Raw genomic sequence first — 25,664 nt, 5'->3', positions numbered from 1 at the left:
GCAGTCCAAGCAGCATCTCAGGAGCACAAAAGCTGACGTTCTAGGCCTGAAACATCAGCTTTTGTGCTCCTGAGATGCTGCTTGGCCTGCTGTGTTCATCCAGCTTCACACTTTATTATCTTGGATTCTCGAGCATCTGCAGTTCCCATTATCTCTGGGACTGCCATGGTGTTAAGTGCTTGGACAGAGATGAATTTGTTAAGTGTGTAAAAGTAACTTTTCTTACTCAGTATGTGAATGTACTGACTAGACAAGGAACAAAACTTGATCTTTACTTGGGAAATAAGGGCAAGTGACTGAGGTGTCAATGCGGGAGCACTTTGGGCTGATGATCATAATTCCATTAGTTTTAAAATAGTTATGGGATAGACCTGATCTAAAAATTAAAGTTCTAAATTTGAGGAAGACCAATTTTTATGGTATTAGGCAAGAACTTTCAAAAGTTAATTGGGGAGACTTTTTCAAGTAAAGAGATGGCTGAAATATGGGAGGCCTTCAAAAATGAGGTAACGAGAATCCAAAGACAGTATGTTCCTGTTAGTGTGAAGGGCAAGGTATAGGGAATGCTGGATGACTGGAGAAATTGAGGCCCCTGGTTAAGAAAATGAAGGAGACATTGTCAAGTATAGGCAGCTGGGATTGAGTAAATCCCGAGAGGAGTATAAGGGCAGAAGCATACTCCAGAGGGAAATCAGGAGGGCAAAAAGGGGACATGAAATAGCTTTGGCAAATGGGGTTAAGGAGAATCCAAAGAGATTCTACAAATACCTTAATGACAAGAGTAACTGTGGAAGGAATAGGGTCCCTTAAAGATCAACAAGGCCACCTATGTGTAGAACCGCAGGAGATAGGTAAGATACTAAATGAGAAATTTGGGTCTGTTTTTAGCATGGAGAAGGATATGGAAGGTGGAGAACTTGGAGAAATAAATAGTGACATCTTGAAAAGTGTCCATATTACACAGGAGGAGGCGCTGATGTCTTAAAACGCATAAAGGTAGATAAGTCCCTGGGACCTGATGGAGTGTACCTCAGACCATTGTGGGAAGCTATAGAAGTGTTTGCTGAGCCCTTTGCTGAGATATTTGTATCATCGATAGCCATGTGGGAAGTGCTGGAAGACTGTGGGGGGCGGCGGTTGGTTAATGAGCCATTATTTAAGAAAGGTGGGAAAGAAAAGCCAAGGAACTGTAGACCAGTGAGCCTAACATCAGTGGTGGGTAAGTTGTTAAAGGGGATTCTGAAGGACAGAATTTACATATATTTGGAAAGGCAAGGAATGATTAAGGATAGTCTACATGGGTTTGTGTCCAACTCGATTGAGTTTTTTTGATGAAGTGACAAAAAAGATTGATGAAGGCAGAGTAGATTATATAGTCTGGATAGAGTTCAGTAAGGCGTTCAACAAGGTTCCAGATGGTAAACTGGATAGCAAGGTTAGATCATATGGAATACAGAGAGCTAGCCAGTTGGATACAAAATTAGCTTGAAGACAGAAGGTAGTGCAGCATTCCTTTTCAGAATGGAGGCATGTGTCCAGCAATGTATTGCAAGGATTAGTGCTGGATCCACTGCTTTTTGTCATTTATGCAAATGATTTAGATGTAAATATAGAAGGTATGGTTAGTAAGCTGACACCGAAATTGGTGGTGTAGTGTACAGCAAAGGTGGTTATCTCAGAGTACGAAGGTCCTTGATCAGGTGGACCAATGGGTTGAGGAACGGCATATGGAGTTTAATTCAGATAAACGTGAGGTACTGCATTTTGGAAAAGCAAATCAGGGCAGCACTTATACATTTAATGGTAAGGTCCTAGGCAGTGTCGCTGAACAAATAATGTTTGGGTGCAGGTGCACAGTTTCGTGAAAGTGGAGTTGCATGTAGACGGGTTTCATGAAGAAGGCATTTGGTGCGCTTGACTTTATTGGTCAGTGCACTGAGTATAGGAATTTGGAATTCATTTTGCAGCTGTATAGGATATTGATTAGGCCAATTTTGGAATACTGTGTTAAGTTCTGGTCCCTCTGCCAAAGGAAAAATGTTGTGAAAGTGGGAAGAGTTCAGAAAAGATTGACAAGGATGTTGCCAGGATTAGAGGATTGAGCTATAGGGTGAGGCTGAATAGGTTGGGGTATTTTACCTGGAACATCAGAGGCTGAGGGGTGACCTTATAGAGGGGCATGGATAGGGTGACTAACTAAGGTCTTTTTAACAGGGTAGGGGAGTCCAAAACTAGAGGGCATAGGTTTAAGGTGAGATGGGAAAGATTCAAAAGGGACCTAAGGGGCAACTTCTCCATGCAGAGGTGGTGCATGTATGGAATGAATTGCCAAGAGGAAATGGTGGAGACTGGTACAATTTGTACATTTAAAAGGCATCTGGATGGATACATGAATAGGAAAGAAAGGTTTAGAGGGATATGGACCAGATGCTGGAAAATTGGACTGGATTAATTTAACATATCTGATTGGCTTGGACTAATTGGGCCAAAGATTCTGCCTCCATGCTGTACATCTCTATCAGTCTAAAATCTATTTTATGTTTATTGGAAAAATATATTTAGAGGGTCATACAGGACTGTCAGCTCGAGTTCTCTAGTCTCTGTAGTGATAACCGAAACTAGTACATTCTGACTCAGAGATGAGAGTGTGAACTGCATCACTAACCTCATCCCACCTCCTTGACCTGTCCGTCTTCCCTGGACTGACCTATCCCCTCCCTACCTCCCCACCTATACTCTCCTCTCCACCTATCTTCTTTTCTCTCCATCTTCGGTCCGCCTCCCCCTCTCTCCCTATTTATTCCAGTTCCCTCACCCCATCCCCCTCTCTGATGAAGGGTCTAGGCCCGAAACGTCAGCTTTTGTGCTCCTGAGATGCTGCTTGGCCTGCTGTGTTCATCCAGCTTCACATTTTATTATCACAGCTTATACTGTTGTTTTTATATTAGATTCAGTTTCTAAGGAGTTAATTCTGATGCTGTGTACAAACACAATCCTTTCCCCATTCCCATAAACAGGCAGCCTGAAACTTGATTTGAGGTAGTAATTAGTTACAGCTGTAGATATCAGTGTTGCCTTTGTGTCTGGATTCCTGAAGCTGTCAAAGGTGGTAAAGTCCCCAGTGTCAGCTGAAATTGCCATTTGAATGGATTATCTCCAATCAATACTACTAATGGGCTATTCTGCTTTCACTCAGTCAGGAAAGTTATATTGTTTGAACGCTATCAGAATAAAATTTGATAAATAACCCATCTTTCCCAGGAAAGCTCCCTGTTGGTCTGAGTGAGGATTCTGAACATGTCTTCACTGCCTTTTCAACCTTGTCCAATCTCTGCGGTCTCTTCCACTTCTCAGTACTGCACTGGAGTATCAGCCCAGGAGGTTTTGTGCTCAAGACCTGAGTGGGACTTGAACCCACAAACCTCTGATGCAGGCTCATGCCCCTCTATATCTCTGTTTCCCAATTTGATTCTCTCTCAAGTATATATCCTGACCCATTACTGCATGTCATTACTGCCTTGTTGCTGTGGATCTTCCTTTTCTGATCTGCTGTGAAAGACTACACATTCCACACTGACGATGTCAGTCTGAAAGCTTCCAAGGATGAAGTATACTATTCCCGCATGAGGAATCTCGGTCAAACATTTACCAGGGGAACAGATATTGCAGCTGAAGTAATTGAGATTTTATTCAGATGGACTATGACAAATTTAAATTCTACCTCTGTTGCCTCTGCTTCTCTGGTCAGTTATCCAAGTTTCAGGAAACTCTTGTGTACATGTGGAGTGATATGAATCTTGAACAATGTTCCAAGTGGTGTGTAAAGTGGCTACTGCCCACAAACCTTTATTTCTGTGCATAGACATTATGTTGATGTGGCAAGCAACAATGTACAACATCGCCCTTTGAAAGAAAACGTATGCCCTTTAACTTAAGTCACTCCACATACATAGTGCAAAAAGAAAATTATCACCTGAACGAAAAAAACTGTTTCTTTTAATCTGCTACAATTTTATCTCTTCTTACACTGCATGATGCAGGGTGGCCTGGTGGCTCAGTGGTTATCACTGTCACTTCACAGTACTGGGGACCTAGGTTCAGTTCCACCTTTGGGTGACAGTCTGTGTGTAGTTTGCATGTTCTCCCTGTGTCTGCATGAGTTTGCTCCACTTTCCTCCTACTATGCAAAAAAAATTTGCAGGTTAGGTGAATTGGCTATGAGAAATGCAGAGTTATAGAGTAGGGGTGTGTTAGGTGGGATACCCTTCAGAGGGTTGGTGTGAACTTGATAGGCTAAGTGGCCTGTTGCCACACTGTAGACACTATACAATTACACACCTTTCCATGTATAATCTTTTGAACATTCAGGTTGTCTTACAATAAAATGGTGAGTTGTGGTCGGCTGTTCATCCATTGACTGTTGATGTTACCTCTCTGCAAAATGCTGTTGTTGTTGTGGTGTTTTAAACTAGTTCACAGGAAGATTTTGCCCCTGGCTAGGCCAGCACTTGATGCAGAATTCCTAATTGCCCTAGAAAAGGTGGTGAGTTGCTTTCCTCAACCACTGCAGTCTATTGGGGCATACATGCATCTTTGAGGCTGCTGGGGGAGGGTTTTTGCTCTGGTAATTTTTGTTGACCTGCTGCATTTTTTGGGGAATGGCTGACTTCTGGGACTGAGTTCAGTTCCTTGCTCAGTTGGTGATACCAGATCTGCATCATCAGCCCTCAACATTGAAGATTAACTGGGGCAAAAGAGATTTGGGTTAGTAAGATTGTTCATTTTTACCATGAATGATGAAGGTGACAATCTTAATACATAGGTCCCAAGTTATTCAACTTGTATTAAGTGTGTTGAATATTTGACTCTGACATATTGAACTCTGACTGACTCCAACTCTCAGCATCAATGACAATTTGGAAGATGTATTAAAGTGGCATTTGGCTTTCTGCCATTTCACATTGATCTGCTCACTCACTGATATTACTATTTCTGGCCTGAACAGTATATAAACTGTTGAGTTAGTCTTGGTGTATCATGACATTATCACTGGTCTGACAACTTTCCGTGCCTTCAGTATGTGTGTTTCTCTATTCTATGATCAAACTGTACACATGTCTGCTGGATCTAGTTAATATTTTAATGATCTATGTGCTAATTTTCACTCCTACCTATGCCTTTCCATTTGACTGGAGATATTACGGAGATGATGTGTGATATTCAATTTCCAAATCTTTCAAGAAGTGTCTGAATTCTTCACTTGTGAATTGGGGTTATGGTCACTGATCATACATCAGGAACATCATGATGACTAAAGTGTGCTTTCAGACATTCTACAATCTCACTGGAACTCATCGATGTAAGCTGCTTTAACTCCCCGTCATCTAAATAGTAGCCAAGACAATTATTTCCAGTGACAGTCAAGAGGTCTACTTCAAGCTTCATCCATGGGCTGCTTGGGATGTCATGGGTTATGAACAGCTCTTTATCTTGTTTAGCGTGATGTTCATTATAAGCACTGCGCTGACTGATGTGGTCCTTCATGCCATTGCTCACGTTTGACCAGTACGACACTTCTCTTACCTTCCTCAGACTAGAAAGTTTGAAAGTTTGTGAAACGTGTTTCAGCATCACTTTTCTCATCTCCTTCGGTACAATGACCCAGATCCCTTTGTACAAGATGCCAGCTTAGGCAATCATTTCAGTTCTGTTTATCCAATATTCCCTTCCACCAACATGTGTCCCCTTGATGATTTCAGGTCTGTGTATAATGTGAATCAGTATCTCTTTTCTCATCTCTTTAGAGATAATCATCCTCCTGCCTTTTTTATGTCTTTAGTAATTTTGGGCAATCACTTAGTTGAAGTGCCAATAACAAAGGAGTATAACTTTAAGCTGAAAGGACATTTTGAGAGCATTTAAAGAAAACATTTTTCACAGAGAATGGAATGCACTACCTGGGAGGTAGGTGGGGCAGGAAATTTCACATATTAAAAGTACCTGGATGAGCATTTGAAATGTCATAATTTCAAGGCTGTAGACCAAATGTTGCAAAGTGGGATTAGTGTAGATTTAGGCTTAGAGCAGTTTTTTGTTGGTGCAGACTTGTTGGACCAAAGGGCTTCTTCTATACTGTATGATCGTATGATTCTCATTGTCCAACAGTTTCTTACTGCAACCGCTGAGTGCCAGCTGACCATCCCACTTTTCTAGATGTAACAATACTGCAGGAAGTAACAGAGCCTTGCCGACCATCCAACAGATTTTGGTGTGATTCAATGCCTAGAATGCTGCCAAGAATGCAGGCAGGGTTGGTCAATATTCACCAGTGAAGTATTCCTTGGAGGGAACAAACAATTCTGATGAAAAGATGAAAGAAGCATCATCGATGGTTTCAGGCCTTCTTTTCACCACAGCTTCCTGTAGTATCTCATTGTGTAATTTGCCTGATTCATCAGTAATACATTCTTCTGCTAGATATAGCTCAGATCTTCTGCTCTGGGTTGGAACACCCATGCTCAATACTAACTAGACAGAAAATGAATCACTTATCCAAATACCATTTTTCTGGCCATTCATTCATTACAAGATCCACACAGACAGCAGAAAAATAATCAGTTGCCCCTTTTTACAGCACAAGCTATCATAGGTCAATGGCTAATGCAAATGTTAGTGAGTGGGTGACTGAGTGAAGGGTTCGGATGATATGGTATGTAGATGGATGAAGTAAGTGGGTACGATGGCAAGACCAGTGAAATAAGTAGATAAGTTGGCAGCTTGGTGAGACAGGTGAACGGTTAGGTGAATTGGTGGGGGTAGTTGTGTCACGTGTTGCCAGGTCAGGGAAGGTCAGTTTGGTGATATTGAGCGAGGCAACTAGTCATGGAGAAGGATTAAATTTTTTACTTATTTGAGTTAAACTGTCCCTGTTTAACAGTACTCAGACAAGCATGTCGCAACTGTCTGGAGATTCAAACTAAATAAGTTGGAAACATTTTCAGTGATCCCAGGAATACAAGAGAATTGTCTGTCAGAAGTTCAAATTCCCTGAAAAATTTCCACAGAATTGAGTATGTCAGGACTTGTGAAAGATATCAGTGCATATCCGGTGTTGTACATCCAGTTTCCGGTGATTGAACACATTGGGAGTTCTTGCCTTATCTCTGCTGGTTAGTGACTTCCAGAGCATTTTGAGCTGCTGTTTCTTGTTGAATCTGGAATATTTCAGTGTGTATTAGAATCACCTTCCTTCACAGTGTGTATCTCTCAAAGACACGTCAGAGATGTACATCTACTTCGTTTGTTTGCACTTCACCTCCCAGTGATACCTCTAAAAATGATGTTACATAAAGTATAAATGTTTTGAACAGGTGGAAGTGGTTTGAGAAGGATGATTTCAGTTGGTTTGTGGTCAGACCCCACCATCATTTTCTCACTCAAAAGGTGTTGTTTGAAAAGTTCACAAGTTCACAAGCTCTTAACACTCTGGATACAAACCCAACGGGTTGCCCTCACTGCATGGGGATTACTCCAAGTCCTGTGTCACTGACATCACACTGCAGGGTGGCTCCATTGTTGACATCATAATCCCTCAGCACTGGTGATGTCATCACTAGGTGTTTGATGGGAGTGAAAGCTGCTTCTTGTTCTGTGTCCCAGTCCCACTGAATACCCTGCAATGTGAGACTGTGTACAGGTAAACACTTGAATAACAGAATGAGCCAGAACTTAGCTAGATCGTACCATTGTGGGTTCGCTGGTGTGTCAGAAGGTAAAACAATTGCGTGAAAGCTTTATTTCAGAACTCACATTGACAGGATTTCTCCCCTCTGAGTGTACAATAATGGACCAGAAGGCAGCTTGACTGTGTGAAAGCGCTGTCATTCTTCCCATGTCCCACATGGTCCTACTAAAAGGTTCATCCCAAACCTCACTTCAAGTGTTACTCTCCTGTGTGGATCTTCTGATGGAGCAGAAGGTTCCAGGACCTTGAGAATGATTTATCACACACCTCACATTTAAACAGTTTTGAACCTGTGTGAATGCGTTGGTGTCTGCGGAGTGCTGACAAATATGAGAATGATTTGATACACACATCACACATGAATGGTTTCTCTCTTGTGTGAATGCGTTGGTGAGTGCGGAGATTTCCTAGCTGCGAGAAGGATTTGTCACACACTTCACACCTGAATGGTTTCTCCCCCGTGTGAACACGTTGGTGCATGAGGAGGGTCGACGATTGAGAAAATGATTTGTTGCATACTACACAAACAAATGGTTTCTCCCCTGTGTGAACAGGGCGATGATTCACTAAACCTGATAACTGTGCAAAGCTCCTATTACATACTTCACATTTGAATGGCTTTTCTCCAGTATGAATACGTCGGTGATTCACAAGGGTTGACATCTGTGCAAAAGCTCGGTCACACACCTCACATTTGAATGGTTTCCCTTCCATATCGCTGCCCGTTTTAACAATTGCACAATACCTTGTATGCTAGATGTTGTTACAACCTTGTGGAGATCTCCTCAAATAACTCACATTTCAAAACATTCTTCATCAGTCAGTGGTTCATGAGGCTCAATGAATGATTGAATCTCACCACACTTGGAGCCACTCACACTTCTTCCCAGTCTTACCCCGACCGATCACCCACAGCTAAACCTTCAGAAAGGTTGGTTCTGATGGAAGGCTCCACACCATTGGCCAGTTGCAGATCTGGTGATATGTCAAAGTTCCCCTGACCCAACCAATTTCCAGATGATGATTTCACTGCCCAACATTCTGTGTTGAGCAATGCTGTGAAGGGACTAGATGATTTCCCACAGTTGTTCCTTGGGCAATGGTCAGGATGTCTCTGTGGTGGCTATCCAGTCTGGTATATTACGGTGAAAACTTTCTGTAAAACAGGAAAAGGAAACATGATTTTCTCCAACTCCCCCTCTTGCCTTGGTGAAGGTGCTAACTTGCAACTTAAAAAAAATACCTTATACTTCCACAGATGTGGATGATACTGGCTGGACCAGCATTTGTTGCCCATCCTTAACTGCTCTTGGTGGTGGTGAGGCTGTCTTCTTGAACCACTGCAGAACATTGGATATAAAGATACCCACAATACTGTTTGGGATGGAGGTACAGGATTTTGACTCAACAACACTAAAGAAATGGTGATATACTTCCAAGTCAGGATGTTGTGTTACTTGATGGGAACCTGAAGGAGGTGGTGTTCCCATGCATGCGCTGTTCTTTTCCTTTTAGATGGTGCAGGTTAGGGGTTTTTAGCATGTTGTCATAGGTGGCTTGGTGAGTTTTTGCAGTGCATCTTGTAGGTGGCACACTCTACTGCCACTGCATGTTACAGCTGAAAGGTCTAAATGTTAAAGGTCAAGCATGAGGTGCCAGTCAAGCAGATGGACTTGTCCTAGATAGTGTTCAGCTTCTCATGTGTTACTGCAGCTACATTGATCCGGACAAGTAGGGAGAATACCATCACAAACCAAACTGGTACCTTGGTTTAAAAACTTTGGAGGGACAGCAGGCGAATTACTAGCCTCAGAACGCTCAGCCTCTGACTTGATATTTTTAGCCACAGTATTTATATACCTGATCAAGCTGTGATTTTGGTCAATGCTAACTCCAAAACCATGCTCAAAATACAAAGCCAGAGGGGTGAATTTGCTCCTAAATGTCTGCAATATGCCCTGGAAAAATCAATCGCATGGACAGCCAATCTGGAAAAAGTCATGCCAATATATTGAATGGACAGAACCTATGAGGAGCTACTCTCCCAATCACAGGCAGGTTGTTTTTCATATTTGCTGCTGAAAGGTTTGTTATGAACCTATGAACAGGGAAGGTGGAAAAGAAGCAGTCTCTGATTGGACAAGCAGTGAACAGGTGACTGGTAGCTGTGAGCAAGGCCGCACAGGCCAGACAAATTAAGGTGATAGGAAGTGCAGTGACAGCAAGTGGTGCCTAGGCTGGAAAAGCAGGACGAGAGGATAGAAAAGGATCAGGGTAGGACTGGAAGAAAAACTGGTGGAGAGGCCAAGTGGAAGCGAAGAAAACAACTACAAAGAGATACTGATGGATCAAGGAGTTAGGTGTTAACGTGTAAAGAACTTTTGACTCACAAAGGAAAGAGCCGGGGATTTTTTAAATGTTGGAACAAAGCTAGAACCATTGGAGGTTCAAAAAGACCTGGGGACCAGGTATAGAGATAATTAAAATGTCACAGACAGACATAAAATAATCAAAGAAGCTTACGGAATACAGACCTTCATATTTCGATGAAAAGAATACAAGGGGGTTGAAGTCATGTTTCAGTGAGACAAAGCCCTGGTCTGGAATACTGGGTGCAGTTCAGGGAACCTCACCATAGGAAGGAGATATTGGCTTTGCAGTGAGTATAGTGTAGATCCACTGGGTGGGGAGTCTAGGACAAGGACACTGTCTATAAGTTAGAACCAAACCTCTAAGGAGTGAAATAAGGAAATACTTTGACACACAAAGGGTTGAAAGAAAATTAGCATTTGCCTCTGCAAACTACACTCAATGCTAAATTAGTTGTTAATATTAAATTGGAGAATGAACAAAAAGCTATCGAATGTTTGAAGGGAAAGGCAGGAACATAAAGCTCAATCACAGATGCACCATGATCTCACTGGATGATGGAATATGCTGGAGATATCAAATACCTGATTCCAATTCCTAATTGCCTTATCAGGCAAAACTGCCTTGGTACTGTCCCTCCAAGGAAATAGCTCTCCTTCAGTACTGCTGCTGTGACAGGCAACTTTCAGGGAAACCCAATACATTACATTTCACTTGATAATAACTTGGTCTCAATACACACAAAACAATCAATAATCAGAAAGTTGTTGGAATCCTGATACTCTGCACCTTCAGTTACACCTTTTTTCCCCTCTATATTCATAGGACACTGTTGGCTGGGCCAGATTTTATTTCCTATCCTTCACTGCACCAGACAAAGGGGTACCTTCTTGAGCCACTGTAGTCCTTGGAGTATATATACAATAAGACAAGGTTTGAAATGCAGGTCCTTTTAAGGGGAAACCAGAACATGTATGGAGTTAATTGAGATTAGGGATTTCCCCAGTTTGGGCATTACCTTCGAGAGGTGGAGAGTGAGGTGGATAGGACATGGAAACTGAAAGAACTGCGGACGCTGTAAAGTTGCTGGCAAAACTCAGCAGGTCTGGCAGCATCCTTGAAGGAAAAACAGAGCTAACATTTCGGGTCCAGTGACCCTTCCTCAGAACATAGGATAGGACATAGAGGTACTTATATTTAATTGGATTTATAGTTTAACAATAAAATGGTTCTAAATCTCTGATAGTTTTCCATTACCTGATTAATATTTGAATATCTATCAAACAAACATGGTAGCATTGGATTAACCTCAGTCTTTTGAAAGAAGGTGTGCAACAAAAGGTGGAAATAAAGCCCAGAGAGACAGAAAGAAAGTCAGGCAGAGAAAGCGATTATTGATAGTAAGCCAGAGAGAAATAAAAACTGATAACAGAGACAATGAAGAGGTGAAAATAGGTTCACTGTGCTAAAATGATGACACGACGTGTGGAATGAGTAAAGGTCATGAAAGATGAGATGCTGTTCTTCCAGCAACAGGCTTGCAACAGGCCTGAGACAGAGATGTTGGCCAGGGAACATGATGTGTTAAAGTGGCAGGCAGTTGGAAGCTTGGGGCCATTATTCAGAAATTAGGGTGTTCTGCAAAGTGGTCACTCAGTCCGTATTTTGTCTAGCTGATGTACAGGAGACCATATTATGAGCAGAAAATACAGTAAATTTGATTGTGTGACCCACAGGTAAATTGCTTCTTCACCTGGAAGCTGTGTCTGAAACCTTGGTTTGTGAGGAGGGAAGAGGTAAATGGGCAAGTGTTGCACCTTCTGCAATTGCGTAGGAAGAAGCCTTGGGGACGTGGGAAGGTGCAGGGAATAGAGGAGGAGTTGCCCATGCTGATCAGGGAAGGGAGGGGAATATGTGTCTGACGGTGGCATTGGTTGGAGGTGGCAGAAATGCCAACCCATTTTCAGCTGTGCATCCTCCTCATTATCAGCTTTTCTTCTTCCTTGTCTTACTATCAACCATTCCTTTGTCCACCTGTCTTTCTTACTGTCTGGTCTCCATCTCCACCTATCCACGCGTGCCTTCCTCGCATCCCCTGTAATCAGCATAAATACTACCACTTCCCAGCTTTATCAGTTCTGAAAGAGGGTCACTGGACTCAAAATGTTAACTCTGCTTTTTCTCCACTCATACTGCCAGACCTGCTGAGTTTCTCCAGGATTTTCTGTTTTTGTTCCAGAATTTATAGATTGAGTTTTTTTTGTTCTTTTAAATAACCTATGCACAAACCTTGTACTTTGAAAGGTGTTCTAATTTTGTTGTAATGAATCTCTATTTGAACAAGTCTCTGCGGTTCTAAAACCTTTCATGGAGATGATAATTCTGAGCTACTCTCACAGAACATGTTAGGTATTCTGTACTGAAAGAGATATGGAAGGATCTATGACTACCGATTCTCAACATTGAAGGGGGCCTAGGTGCAGATGCTTAATATAAACACTGTTCCCTTTAAGTTGTGTGGCTGTAACTTTTAGTTCAGTTAATAGGTCACACAGCTGCTCTGAGGTTCCGTACATGCCAATAGGCATGCCAGCACACAAACTTCCAGTCTTGAAAGTCACTGCTACAAGTGATCCTCAGATGTCTACATACCGAGAAAGAAATCAGGAATACTGTGTGTGAGGAAGTAATTTCTGAAAGATGTTTTAAGGTGAATCAGATTTCAGAAACATGGAAAAACACAACATTGAAAAGATTGCCCACAACAAATGAATCTCAGAAATCCACAGAAAACAATTAATAGGTCTTTCCAGTGTGACTCTAAATATCACCAATTCAGGAATTGTCTGAGAATCAGAAGTCAAATCTTGGAGACAACTCATGAGACAGGTGGTTCTAAGAGTGAATATGATCAGGATGAAAAGCAAAAAAAGAATCGGTACCTTTATAACTGATTTAATCAATTGTTTTGCACTAGATAGTGGCTGTACCTCAACAATGTGTGCAGTTCAGGCCAGCCGAGTTTTTCCAGCAATTTCTGAGCTTGTTTCAGATCTCCAGTATGCACAGTTCTTTGTTTAATATTAATGTACAGAATCAGCTGGTTTATTTGCAAACATTTGATAAAGCAGACAAAACAGATGGTAAACGTTATAACCTTTAAAAGAGAGTGATCCTCCCATTTGAAATAGCAGGACTGCTTCATTTCATAAGCTTCAACATCATCCAGTGTGACTAACATTGTTCCTAAGTAAGTATTCAACTTAAGAAAGTTAAAATGTATTTAGGTATGGACAGTGATAAAGCATTTGTGTTTGGTGATGCAGTTCATGAGATCCAGACATTATTGCATTCTCTGGAGGAAACTGGGAGTTTCCCATCAAGAAGATCAAGTCCTACTGACCTTTGCAGAAAGCAATCAAGCCAATAAGAAGATTTCTGTAAGTGGAAATTGCATAACCAATTAACTCATCCCTCCTCCAGAAACGAAAGCTACTGTTAAAGGGTACTGGAGTTATGGATAAAGGATATAAGTACCTTGCAGAACCAATCACATTGCAATGTGCTAGATGTATTAAATAATCGAAAGACACTAACATACCCAGCTACAATTGTTCCTTTAGCTTGGGGATTTAGTAGCCTTAGATCAGAAGATCTGGGGCAAGGATAGGTATATTTATTGATTACATTAACAGCAACAGTTAAGGTGACTAGCTCCAGTGTTTCCATGGTGATAAACAACAAGGACAGACAAACTGTAAGCAGATAAAATATTGGAAAAGTGGGTCATCACAGGCCTTGGGTCACATAAAATCTAAGTAATGCACACTGCTGCAGAAAGTGCATGTAATAATTGTTAAGATATCACACGAAATACTGGCAGATCAACTGGATTGTAAGCTGCAAATGACGCTGGCAGGATAATGCAGTGGGCCCCAGCATTACAGATACCAGTTTTCAGTCAATTCAATTCACTTTGCATGATATCAAGAAATAGTTGGAGCACTGGATACTGCAAAGACTACAGGCCCTGACAACATTTTGACAATATAGTCATACAGCATGGAAACAGATCCTTCAGTCCAACTTGTCCATGCCAGCCAAGTTTCCCAAACTAAACCAGTCCTGTTTGCCTGTGTTTAGCCCATATCCCTCTAGATTTTTCCAATTCATGTACCTATAAAAATGTCTTCGAACTGTTGTAACGGTACCTGCATCGACTACTTCTTCTGGCAGTTCAACCACCCACTGTGTGAAAATGTTGCCCCTCAGGTCCCTTTTAAATCTTTTTCCTCTCACCTTAGGAATATGGTCCCTAGTTTTGAACTCACCACCCTAGGGAAAAGACTTTTGCAATTAACCTTATCTATGCTCTTCATAATTTTATAATCTCTGTAAGATCATCTCTCAACATCCTATGCTCCAGTGAAAAGGTCCCAGCCTATGCAACCTATCCTTATAATTCAAACCCCACAGTCCTGGCAACATCCTGGTGAATCTTTCTGAGCCCTCTCCAATTTAATAATATCCTTCCTATAGCAGGTTGATGAAACTGTACACAGTACTCCAAAGGTGGCCTCACCAACATCCTGTACAAACACAACATGACATCTCAGCTGCTATAGTCAATGGTCTAAGTAATGATGGCAAGCATACTAAATGCCTTCTTACCCACTCTATCTACCTGTGATGTAACTTTCAAAGAATAATGAAACCCCGGGTCTCTCTGTTAGTACTGAAGAACTTGCCGTTCCCCTAGCCAAGCTGTTCCAGTACAGTTAAACGCTGTACATTTTAGGTACATCCTGTACAATTCCTAACCCGGCCAATTACTGCCCCATCACTGTATTCTCAATCATCAGCAAAGTGATGGAAGGTGTGATCAATAGTGCTGTCAAGCAGGATCTGCTCCGCATGCACAGATTAGAATTAGAAATGGATTAGAAACTGGCTTTCTGTAAGAAGGCAACGAGTGGTGGTTGATGGAAAATATTCAGCCTGGAGTCCGGTTACCAGTGGTGTGCATCAAGGATCTGTTCTGGGACCACTGCTGTTTGTCATTTTTATAAATGACTTGGACGCAGGCATAGGTGGATGGGTTAGTGAGTTTGCAGATGACACTAAAGTCGGTGGAGTGGTGGACAGTGTGGAAGAATGTTGCAGGTTGCAGGGAGACTTGGATAAACTGCAGAATTGGGCCGAAAGGTGGCAAATGGACTTTAATACAGATAAATGTGAGGTGATTCACTTTGGGAGGAATAATAGGAAGGCAGAATACTGGGTCAATGGAAAGATTGTTGGTAGTGTAGATGTGCAGAGGGATCTTAGTGTCCATGTACATAGATCCCTGAAAGTTGCCACCCAGGTTGGTAGTGCTGTTAAGAAGGCTTATGGTGTTTTAGGTTTTATTGGTAGAGGGATTGAGTTCCGGAGCCGTGATGTAATGCTGCAACCGTACAAAACGCTAGTGCGGCCTCATTTGGAATATTGCGTGCAGTTCTGGTCGCCCCATTACAGGAAGGATGTGGAAGCATTGGAAAAGGTGCAGAGGAGACTTGGGTCTGTTCTCATTGGAGAGAAGGAGGCTAAGAGGGGATTCAATAGAGACATACAAGATGATCAGAGGATTAGATAGGGTGGACAGTGAGAGTCTTTTTCCGAGGATGATGACTTCAGCTTGTACCAGGGGGCATAGCTAAAAATTATGGGGTGATAGATTTAAGACAGATGTCAGAGGCAGGTTCTTTACTCAGAGAGTGGTAAGGGCGTGGAATGCCTGCCTGCCAATGTAGTTAACTCAGCCACATTAGGAGCATTTAAACAGTCCTTGGATAAGCATATGATAATGATGGGATAGTGTAGGGGGAGGGGCTTAGATTAGTTCAAAGGTCGGTGCAACATCAAGGGCCAAATGGCCTGTTCTGCGCTGTATTGTTCTATGTTCTATGTTCTAACCTGCTCAGTGATGCCCAGTTTGGGTTTGGCCAGAGCCACTCAACTGCTGACCTCATTACAGCCATGGTTCTAACATGGACAAAAGAGCTGAATTCCACAGGTGAGGTGGAAGTAACAGCTCTTGACATCAAGGCTGCATTCGACTGAGTGTCCTAGCAAAACTGGAGTCAATGGGTATCAGAGGCCAAAGTGTCTGCTGTTCGAAGTCATACCTGGCACATAGCAAGATGGTTGTGATTGGTGGACGTCAGTCATCTCATCTCCAGCATATCTCTGCCAGATTTTCTCAACCCAACTGTCTTCAGCTGCTTTATTAATGACCTTTCCTAAGGTCAGAAGTGGGGATATTCGCCGATGATCATTCACAACTCCTCAGATAGTGAAGCAGTCCATGTTCAAATGCAACATTATCTGGACAATATCCAGGCTTGGGCTGACAAGTGGCAAATAATATTCAAATCACACATATGCCAGGCTATGATCATCTCCAATAAGAGACTGACCCTTGACATTCAACGGTGTTACCATTACTGAATCCCTCACTATCAACATCCTGGGGGTTATCATTGAGCAGAAACTCAACTGGATTCACCACATAAACACAAGTGGCTATAACAGCAGGTTTTCTGAAGAAGGGTCTCGACCCAAAACATCAGCTTTCCTGCTCCTCTGATGCTGCTTAGCCTACTGTGTCCATGCATGTCTACACCTTGTTATCTCTGGCTACAAGAGCAGGTCAGAGGCTAGGAATACTGCAGGGAGTAACTTACCTCTTGAATCCCCCATCTAAAAGGCACAAGTCAGGAGTGCAAATGGGATACTGTCCTCTTGCCTGGATGAGTGCAGATCCAAAAACATTCAAAAAGCCTGACCCCATCTAGGACAAAGCAGCTGTCTTGATTAGCACTACTTCCACAAACATCCATTCCCTCCACCACTGACATTCAATCACAACATGCGTACTATCTACAAGATACATTGCAGAAATTCACCAAAGATCCTCAGGCAGCAGCTTCCAAACCCATGACCACTTCCATCTAGAAAGACAAGGGCAGCAGATATATGGGAACACCACCACCTTCCATGTTCCCTTCCAAGCCACTCACCGACCTGACTTGGAAATATAGCACTGTTCCTTCAACGCTGCTGGGTCGAAATCCTAGAATTCTCTCCCTGATGGCATTGTGGGTCAATCCTCAGCAGATGGACTGCAGCGGTTCAAAAGGCAGCTCACCACCACCTTCTCACAGGCAACTAGGGACAGGTAATAAATGCTGGCCACCCAGCGACACCCTCATCCCACAAATGAATTTAAAAAATTGATGTTTGAGGTCAACCGGTACTGTAACACAGATGGACCTGTAGGGAAAAGGTCTTACTGGATGAGATTTATAAGGCCAAGGCTAGGTTCATATCTAGAGGTCTTGAGAAATGCTTGTAGGAAAGTATTTACGAAGGTATTTTATGAGGTATTCCAAATGAGTCTTACTTGGAAAAAGTTAACCCTATTGCAATTGATCAGGCCAGATCTGGACGGAAAGGTAGCTGTTAGCAAAAATGAAATTGAACAGCTGAGGAATCTCAACATCCAGCTCATATGGTAAGGCAAAACAACCAGACCAGATACCAGCTTTGATGTGTTGGAATTTACGTCTTGCCAAGAAATCAAAGGATGTAAGACATTTATTTTGTGAGACTGCTCTCCTAATTTTGGGACAATGCCTTGGATATTTGTAAGCAGGATTTTTGCATGATTAACTGGGTTGAATATGCCATTGTTATTTCTGATGCTTCAGTCAATGACAGGTGGTGTGTATGATTTGAACTCCTTCGGCAGACTGTTGAAACAACTGAAGTCTTAAGGCTCTAGGCCCGAAACGTTAGCCATGCTGCTTGAAGTCTTACTCAACTATTTCTGGGGTTAGTTAAGAGACATTTACATTGTTGTGAGCCTGAGGTTATGTGATCAGACCAGATAAGTATAGCAAATCTCCTTCCTTAAAGAAATGTTTAAAAACTTAATTCACATCTAACTGACGGAATTTAAACTCATATCTGAGGCATTACCACAATGCCTCACCTCTCAATACCACATTACCACCTCTCTCAAATTTCCCAGATAATGACACCTCACCTTCACATGTTCAGGAAAGAGCCATCAACAAAACTCAGCCTGGAAATCAGGAGGGAAATACTTCCAATAAACACACTCAATATCCAACACACAGCTCCAGTCAAACAGTTCAGCACAAAGCACTGAGTAAACAGCTCTCTCAGCTGGATCTTCTCACAAGCATAAGGGACATTTCCACCCCTGATTACCCACAGGACAGTCAGACTGCCTGAAGATTGGTGTGGATATTATGGGATACAATTTGTATAAAAGCTGCTCCTTCACTCACCATCTCCTCACTTGGTTTTCAGTCCCTATAGGAAGTGAACTAGCTCTGGAAGAGGAAGAGAAGTAGGTGGGTTTACTTATAGATTGACATCTTCCGAATCCATTCAGAAACAGGAACCGTTGTAGTCTCCTCAAACAACGGCCGGTGCCTGAATTGGAGGTGCGCCCCTGTAAATGGCAGTCCGGGCGGCCGGCGGGTGATTGGGACCGCAGCTGCTTCATCTCATTCCCTACTTCCTTCCCCTCCAAGAGTCCAGCGACAACTTCATCCTCGTTCTTTTCCTTCGCCCCCATCTTCTGAAGCAGGTGAATTTGCTGCAGCTCTGAATGAAAGTTGAATTTCCGTCGAATCTCACATAGTACTTGTCCAGTAACGATTTGCAGAAGGCCGAACGCTTATGTGGTCTTTAGATTGGTTTTAGACAACCTGATCTTGATTTGGTCGGACTTGAACCCCGGCTCATTGATGAAGAAGAGTCCAGACCCGAAACAATAACTTTCCCGCCCCTCTGATGCTGCCTGGCCTGCTGTGTTCATTCAGCTCCACACCTTGTTATCTCAGACTGCAGCATTGGCAGTTCCTACTATCTCATTCAGGTACAGATCATTTGAGTTTCAAGTGAAAGACATTTCACATTGCTTTCCCGAATTTGCTGATCTCATTTGGAGTGGTCGAGTACTTTGATTTCGTTGTTGCCATGTTCCAGGATTTGCTTCTTTTTGTATTTTGATGGTGTCACTAGAAGGTCTCAGTACTAGGAAATGAAACACTGCCAAATTGCCTGTATCCGTGAGAAAGAAGTTTCACTTTGACCTAGTTCAATCAGTTCCACAATGCAGAACCATTTGACATTTTAATTCTATGACTCTGCAAGCTCTGCTTTCTGCATTCCAAAACATGTTTTTACCATATCCCAACATATCATGGCTTCAGTGTGGCAGTGTAATTTCCTGTAACATTGAGAACTATTTTGTTTTGTGGAACACAAGTAGATGAAATTAGGTAGACCAGTGTCCTTTTAACTCCATTGATTCTGTCCCAGTTTCCAGATCTGAAGGGCCAGCTAGTGTTACTTACCTCACAGTGTTTTATAATTTACAGTAGTATATTCATATTCTGTAAAGTATACATTTTCATTTATTTCTGATTTCTATCCAGAGATTTGTGGTACAGTAGGTAGTGTCCCTGCCTCTGAGCCAGACGATTCTGGTCACACTCGATAGCCACAGAAAATGTGTTCATAATGCAGCTGGATAGTGTAAGTATCAACTTGTAAATCCTTCCAACATACATTACAATGGCAGGTGGTAAGAGCAGGAGAGACTCATGGTCTGCTAAGTGATACAAAATTATAGAAATTCTAACTCCATCTGACTGATTCTGTCATGACTGGACGGCTGTTGTGAATCGGATTGGTAGCATGGGCTTCAATCAGTACTCTGGCTGGTAGATTTTGGACCTGTCTCGTTCACCTAACCATATGAAGACCATGCACCTCTGGATCAGACCCTCCTTGGAGGATGAACACAAGAAGTAGAACGATTTCCATCTGTAGCTGATTTTTCCTGATTTCAGCCAGACTTGAGTTATATTTCCAAACCTTTAAATTATACAGATAATAATTTTTTTTTAGGGAGCAATACATTTTGCACAATCCTGAGAGTTCAGTACAATGCCCTCTCAAGAATTTATGAAATCATGCAAGTATGTTTAAAAAGTTTTCTACATCTGTATCTTGGTGCATAAGAGCCTTTCAAACAAGAAATCTGTTTGTGAATTAATTCTTTTTTCAATATAATTTCATCAAACAATGTCTCTGCATTCGGTGTTTAATCAGTTCAGATCTGTTACACAGATTCCCAAGTGTACCTCAAATGCAAATTCCACTGTCCTTGCTTGAACAAAGTAATAATAGTTCAAATCACAAATGTTGTCTTGTCACGACTTGTTGCATTTAGGACATTTTATGGATTCACTAAATCAGGCGTCTCTCACCGTGTTTTGGCAGTAATAATACGTGGGCTGTAAAACCATCACCGCCATCCTGATCGGATATGTTACATGGCTGTTAATAAAATGGTCCCAATTCCTTTATTCTGTATGAATCATATAATTCCACAGTTGAATATGTGAGGAATATGTTTCACTCCCACTTAGTGGATGCTGTGTGGGAGTTGGGTACAGAAATACAAAATCTGGCAGGAATTTCTGTTGTTTGTAATGTTTGAGGCGCTGCATTCAATGACAGTAAAACTCCTCATGCAGATGTTGCATAGAAATGAATTCACTGATGTTGATATTCCTGTGATAAATATCAGGTTCCAGCATTGTCAGTATTTTGCTGTTGTGTTAGAAGAACCAAATGTGTGCACTTTAGAGTGCATATCGACCTTGATTTGATGGAGATTTCAAAATAACAATAACTTGTGTTTATGTGGACAAATTATTTCATTGGACAGGTTTGGGAGGACCAAATATTGAGCTTACAAGTTATGCATGATCAGAACTACAGTTTCATCAGTTGCTAAAAAGGTAAGATTTGGAATCTGTACAGAGTAAGGATATTATTGTCAAGGGATAACCTTATTGGCAAGAAAGAACAATTACTGATTTAGCATAATGGAATTAAGAGTTATAGGGAAAAGGCAGGAAAGTGAATTGAAGATTATCAGATCAGCCATGATCTCACTGAATAGTGGTGCAGACTCAAGGGGCTTACTTCTACTCCTATGGTATAAAATGCAAATTCAAGGTTCTTTAAATAGCATTTTCCAAACCCTCATTCACTATCTTCTAGAAAGTCAAGGGCAGCAGATGAATGGGAATACTGCTACCTGCAAATTTCCTTCCAAGACAAACATCATCCTGACTTAGATATATATTACTGTTCCTTCACTGTCATTACATCAAAATTCTGAACACCCTGTCCAACAGCATTGAGAGTCTACCAATGATACATAGATTTCAGCCGTTGAAGAAGCAGTTCACCACCATTTTCTGAAGTGCAGTTAGGGATAGACAATAATAAGTGCTGGTCCAGCCAGTGACATCCTCATGAATAAAAAAAAAATGAACAAGGCTTATTAGATAGCATCAATTAACACTTAGACTTCATTTGTCAGCATGTGGCATGTTACACAAGTCCAATGCCAATAGGTCTGTCTTTCCTGTATATCCTGAACTTTTGGGGACTTCTCAGTTGCTTGATCCTGCTCTCTTGATTCTCAACATTCTTTGACATTTTAGCTTAGTCAACACAATTTGAACATCTGTGTATAAAACACTGGCAGCTTTAGGACTTCAACTTTAATGTCATAGTCTATTTTAATTGCAAAAGTCAACCTTAATTTCTGAATCTCTCTCTTCTCCTCTCTCCCTCTCCTGTCCCTGACAGAGACTATTTGCACTCTCATAAGGTGATTTACATTAGCCTCATAGTGGATTGAAATGTTCATACCTGTACTATGGGTCCCCGACTTCCTGTTACTCATACTTATGAACAAGATCCCATTAGTTCAAATGCAGCATCGAAATTCACTCGTACTTATGAACAAGTATTTTGCACTGTACCATATTGTGTTCCAACTTGCATACAAATCAACTGACAAACATAGTCAGGAACTGAACTCATTTGTAACCTTGCGATTGACTGTACTGGATTCAGAAAGACACAAACAGAGAAAAATTAACAAAGACAGAGAAGACGACATTAGGACGACTTAAACAAAGATATGGTTGAAGTTGTGATTGGAGATAATGGGAACTGCAGATGCTGGAGAATCCAAAATAACAAAGTGTGGGGCTGGATGAACACAGCAGGCCAAGCAGCATCTTAGGAGCACAAAGGCTGATGTTTCGGGCCTGGACCATAAAGGAGAGACAGTAATCCATAAACCCTTTACTAACAAAAATAGACCTTAGGGTGCAGGTTTATAATTCCTTGAAAACAGAGTCGCAGGTAGACAGGCAGAGAAGAAGGCATTTGGTACGTTTGCCTTTATTGGTCAGTGCATTGAGTTAGGAAATGGTGGCTGGGGGGTTGGGGGGAATGTTGCAGCTGTACAGGACATTGGTTAGGCCACTTTAGGAATACTGTGTTCAGTTCTACTATAGGAAGCATGTTGTGAAACTTGAAAGGGTTCAGAAAAGATTTACAAGGATGTTGCAAGGATTGGAGAGTTTGAGCTATAGGGAGAGACTGAATAGGTTGGGGCTATTTTCCCTGGACTACTGGAGGCTGGAACCTTATAGAAGTTTATAAAATCATGAAGTGCATGGATAGATGAATAGCCAAGGACTCTTCCCCACAGTAGGGAATCCACAACCAGAGGGCATAGGTTTAAGGTGAGAGGGGAAAGATTTAAAAAGGGCAACTTTTTCACGAAGAGCCTGGAGTGTGAATGGAATGAGCTGCCAGAGAAAAATGGTGGAAGCTGGTTCAATTACAACATTCAAAAGCCATCTGAACTGCAAGGGTTTAGATGGATATGGGCCAAATGCTGGCAAATGGAACATTTTTTTTAGGATATTTGGTCCGCATGGACAAGGTGGACCGAAGGGTCAATTTCTGTGCTGTACATCTCTATAACTCTAATTTATAAATCTTCGTTTTGAAATGTTCAATTGGTCCCCAGCTTCACCAGATTTTTATGGGGAGAGATTTCTGTTCCCATATATTATGAAGAAGTGTTTGCTGATATCAACCCTGAACAGTCTTGCTCTAATTTTAATGCTGTGCCTTTTGTTCTGGAGTCTCCTATGCGAGGAATTGTTTCTGTCCACTACTCAATCAACCCAAGAATCATCTTTTAAATCTGTTAGTTTGGGATGTAAACAGAGCTCGTATAGCAGGAACATAACTTTAACAAGGACACCGTTGGTTTTGAGGAAGAGAGGTTGTGGATTATCTTTTCTCTTCAGGATGGTCTTGGAGAAATAAGCTGTCTTGGTAGAGGAAAGCAGGACCACTAGTGTTTGATGTGATTTGGTTAAATGTAGTGATGGAAGACAAATCCGGCTAAAATATTCACCCCTTGAACACGAGATTGGAGACTGACCAATGAGAGAGTAAAGGTGATTTTGTGAACAGGTTTGTCAATGGATATGCAAGAGTGATTAAACCAGACTAACAGTTATAGAAACACTGTAGTAAATGGAGGGTCAAATGGCAAAGATTTGGGAATGAAAGTGTAGTCCAAATCCAACTTCCTCAAGTTGGAATCATGCCTAGCTCAAAGAAAGATAGTTGCGGTTGTTGGAGTTCAGACATCTCAGACCCGGGAAATCTCTGCAGGTGTTCACTGGGCCAGTGTTCTAGATTAGCGATCTTTAGTTGCTTCATCAATAACCCATCCTAAGGTCAGAAATGGAGCTGTTTGTTGACAACTGTTATTGAAGCAATCCATGTCCAAATGCAGTGAGATCCAAACAATATCCAGACTTTGGATGACAAATAGCAAGTAACACACATACCACAGAAGTGCCAGGCAAGAATCTAACAACCATCACACCTTGATAGTCACTGGTATTGCCATCAATGAATCCCCAAAATCAACCTCCTGGTCTTAGCATTTCCCAGAAAATGAACTGGACTGGCTGTAAAAGTACTGCGGCTGTAAGAGCTGGTCAAAGTCTAGAAATCTTGTAAATAAAAACCGAAAGAACTGTGGATGCTGTAAATCAGAACAAAAACAAAGTTGCTGGAAAAGCTCAGCAGGTCTGGCAGCATCTGTGAACATGAGAACAAGGAGAAGGTGAAGGAGAATTGTTCTGAGGAAGGGTCACCAGACCCGAAACGTTAACTCTGTTCTCTCCTTCACAGATGCTGCCAGACCTGCTAAGCTTTTCCAGCAACTTTGTTTTTGTTCCAGAAATCTTGTAGCAAGTAATTCACCTCACCTCCTGACTTTCCAAAGCCTGTCTACAATCTAGAAGGCACAATTCAGGAGTGCGATGGAACATTTTCCAGCTCCCTGTACAGAGCAGCTCCAACAACACTTAATAAGCTTGACACCACCCAGGACAAATCAGCCTACATTCTTGGCACCATAAACATTCACTTCCTCCACCAATGCCACATACTGGAAGCAGTGTCTACCATCCACAGTAAGCACTGCAACAACTCAGGAAGGCACCTTCAAAACCTACGAGCTCAAGCGCTTCAAAGGACGAGCTGAGTCAGAGTCACACATCATGGAAACAGAGCCTTTGGCCCAATCGTCCATGCCAACCAGGTTTCTTGAACCGAACTAATCTCATTTGCCTGCATTTGGCTCATTTTCCTCTAAACATTTCCTATCCATGTACCTGTCCAAATGTCTTTTAAATGTTGTAATTGTACTTGCCCCTACCACTTCCTCTAGCAGTTTGTTTCATATGCACATCACCCTCTGTGTGAAGAAGTTGCCCCCAAAGTCCCTTTTAAATCTATCCCCTCAGTCCCAGCCTGTCCATCCTCTCCTTATAAAACGAACCCTCCAGTCTCAATTACATCATTGTAAATCTTTATTGCACCCTTTCCAGTTTAATAACAGCCTCCCTCTAGCAGGGCAACCAAAATTGCACACAGTACTCCAAAAGTAGCCTCACCAATGTCTTATACGGCCATGACATAACATCCCAGCTCCTGTACTCAATGGTCTGACAGAGGAAGGCAAGCATGCCAACTGATGCAAGATTCCCCAACCACCACCAACAACAGCCCCCTCCCCTCAACTCTGGGGCCACGCACATCCTGACTTGGAACCATAATGCTCTTCCCTCACTGTTGCCTGGTCTGAATTCTTGAACTCCCTTTGGAACAGCACTGTAATGTACCCATCCCACATGGAGTATACTGGTTGAAAATAGAGGCTCGGCACCACCTTCTTAAAAGCAATTAGGAATGGAGAACAAATGCAGGCCTGGCCAGCGCCTAAAAATAAATAAAAGCAACATTGTTCTAGGTCAAGTCACATTTTGTCAGATTTCCACATTTTAAGAGAAAATTGAGGCAGAAGATTATTATGGCTACAGAAACACTGGTGAATGGAGGGCTGAAGGATAAAGAGTTGGGAATTAGAAATTTCTGTTCAACTCAACTGGTGAAAGAAGCCCTTCCAGGAATAGAAGTTGATTGATTCATGGACCCATGTGATCACTGGATCTCTGTATCCATTGGTGTGTTTGTATGATGGAATCTAGTTCCATCTGTT

The 25,664-nt window shown here is 41.9% G+C and overlaps 2 protein-coding genes and 1 pseudogene across 4 annotated transcripts in view; 2 read left to right on the top strand and 1 right to left on the bottom strand.

Annotated features, from left to right (window-relative positions):
* The window catches only part of LOC125446459 (zinc finger protein 271-like), a 130,561-nt gene that overhangs the window by 31,617 nt on the left and 73,280 nt on the right, over window positions 1-25,664 (bottom strand). The gene's annotated exons all lie outside the window — the stretch shown is intronic.
* Window positions 1-25,664, top strand: part of LOC125453051 (zinc finger protein 271-like) — a 78,291-nt pseudogene that overhangs the window by 11,626 nt on the left and 41,001 nt on the right.
* The window catches only part of LOC125446402 (zinc finger protein 271-like), a 61,614-nt gene continuing 54,537 nt past the window's right edge, over window positions 18,588-25,664 (top strand). Inside the window, exons 1-3 of one of the 3 annotated variants that reach the window (XM_059639705.1) lie at window positions 18,588-19,067; window positions 19,630-19,729; window positions 20,931-21,003. The gene's annotated coding sequence lies outside the window, so the exon portion shown is untranslated. Of the gene's footprint in view, window positions 21,004-25,664 lie in introns of all 3 variants that reach the window. The other 2 variants (XR_009442941.1, XM_059639707.1) reach the window with 2 other exon arrangements.

Source organism: Stegostoma tigrinum, chromosome 34, assembly GCF_030684315.1.
Source record: "Stegostoma tigrinum isolate sSteTig4 chromosome 34, sSteTig4.hap1, whole genome shotgun sequence".
Lineage (NCBI taxonomy): Eukaryota > Metazoa > Chordata > Chondrichthyes > Orectolobiformes > Stegostomatidae > Stegostoma > Stegostoma tigrinum.
Note: the sequence above shows the minus strand (reverse complement) of the source record. Positions and strands in the feature narration are given on the sequence as shown.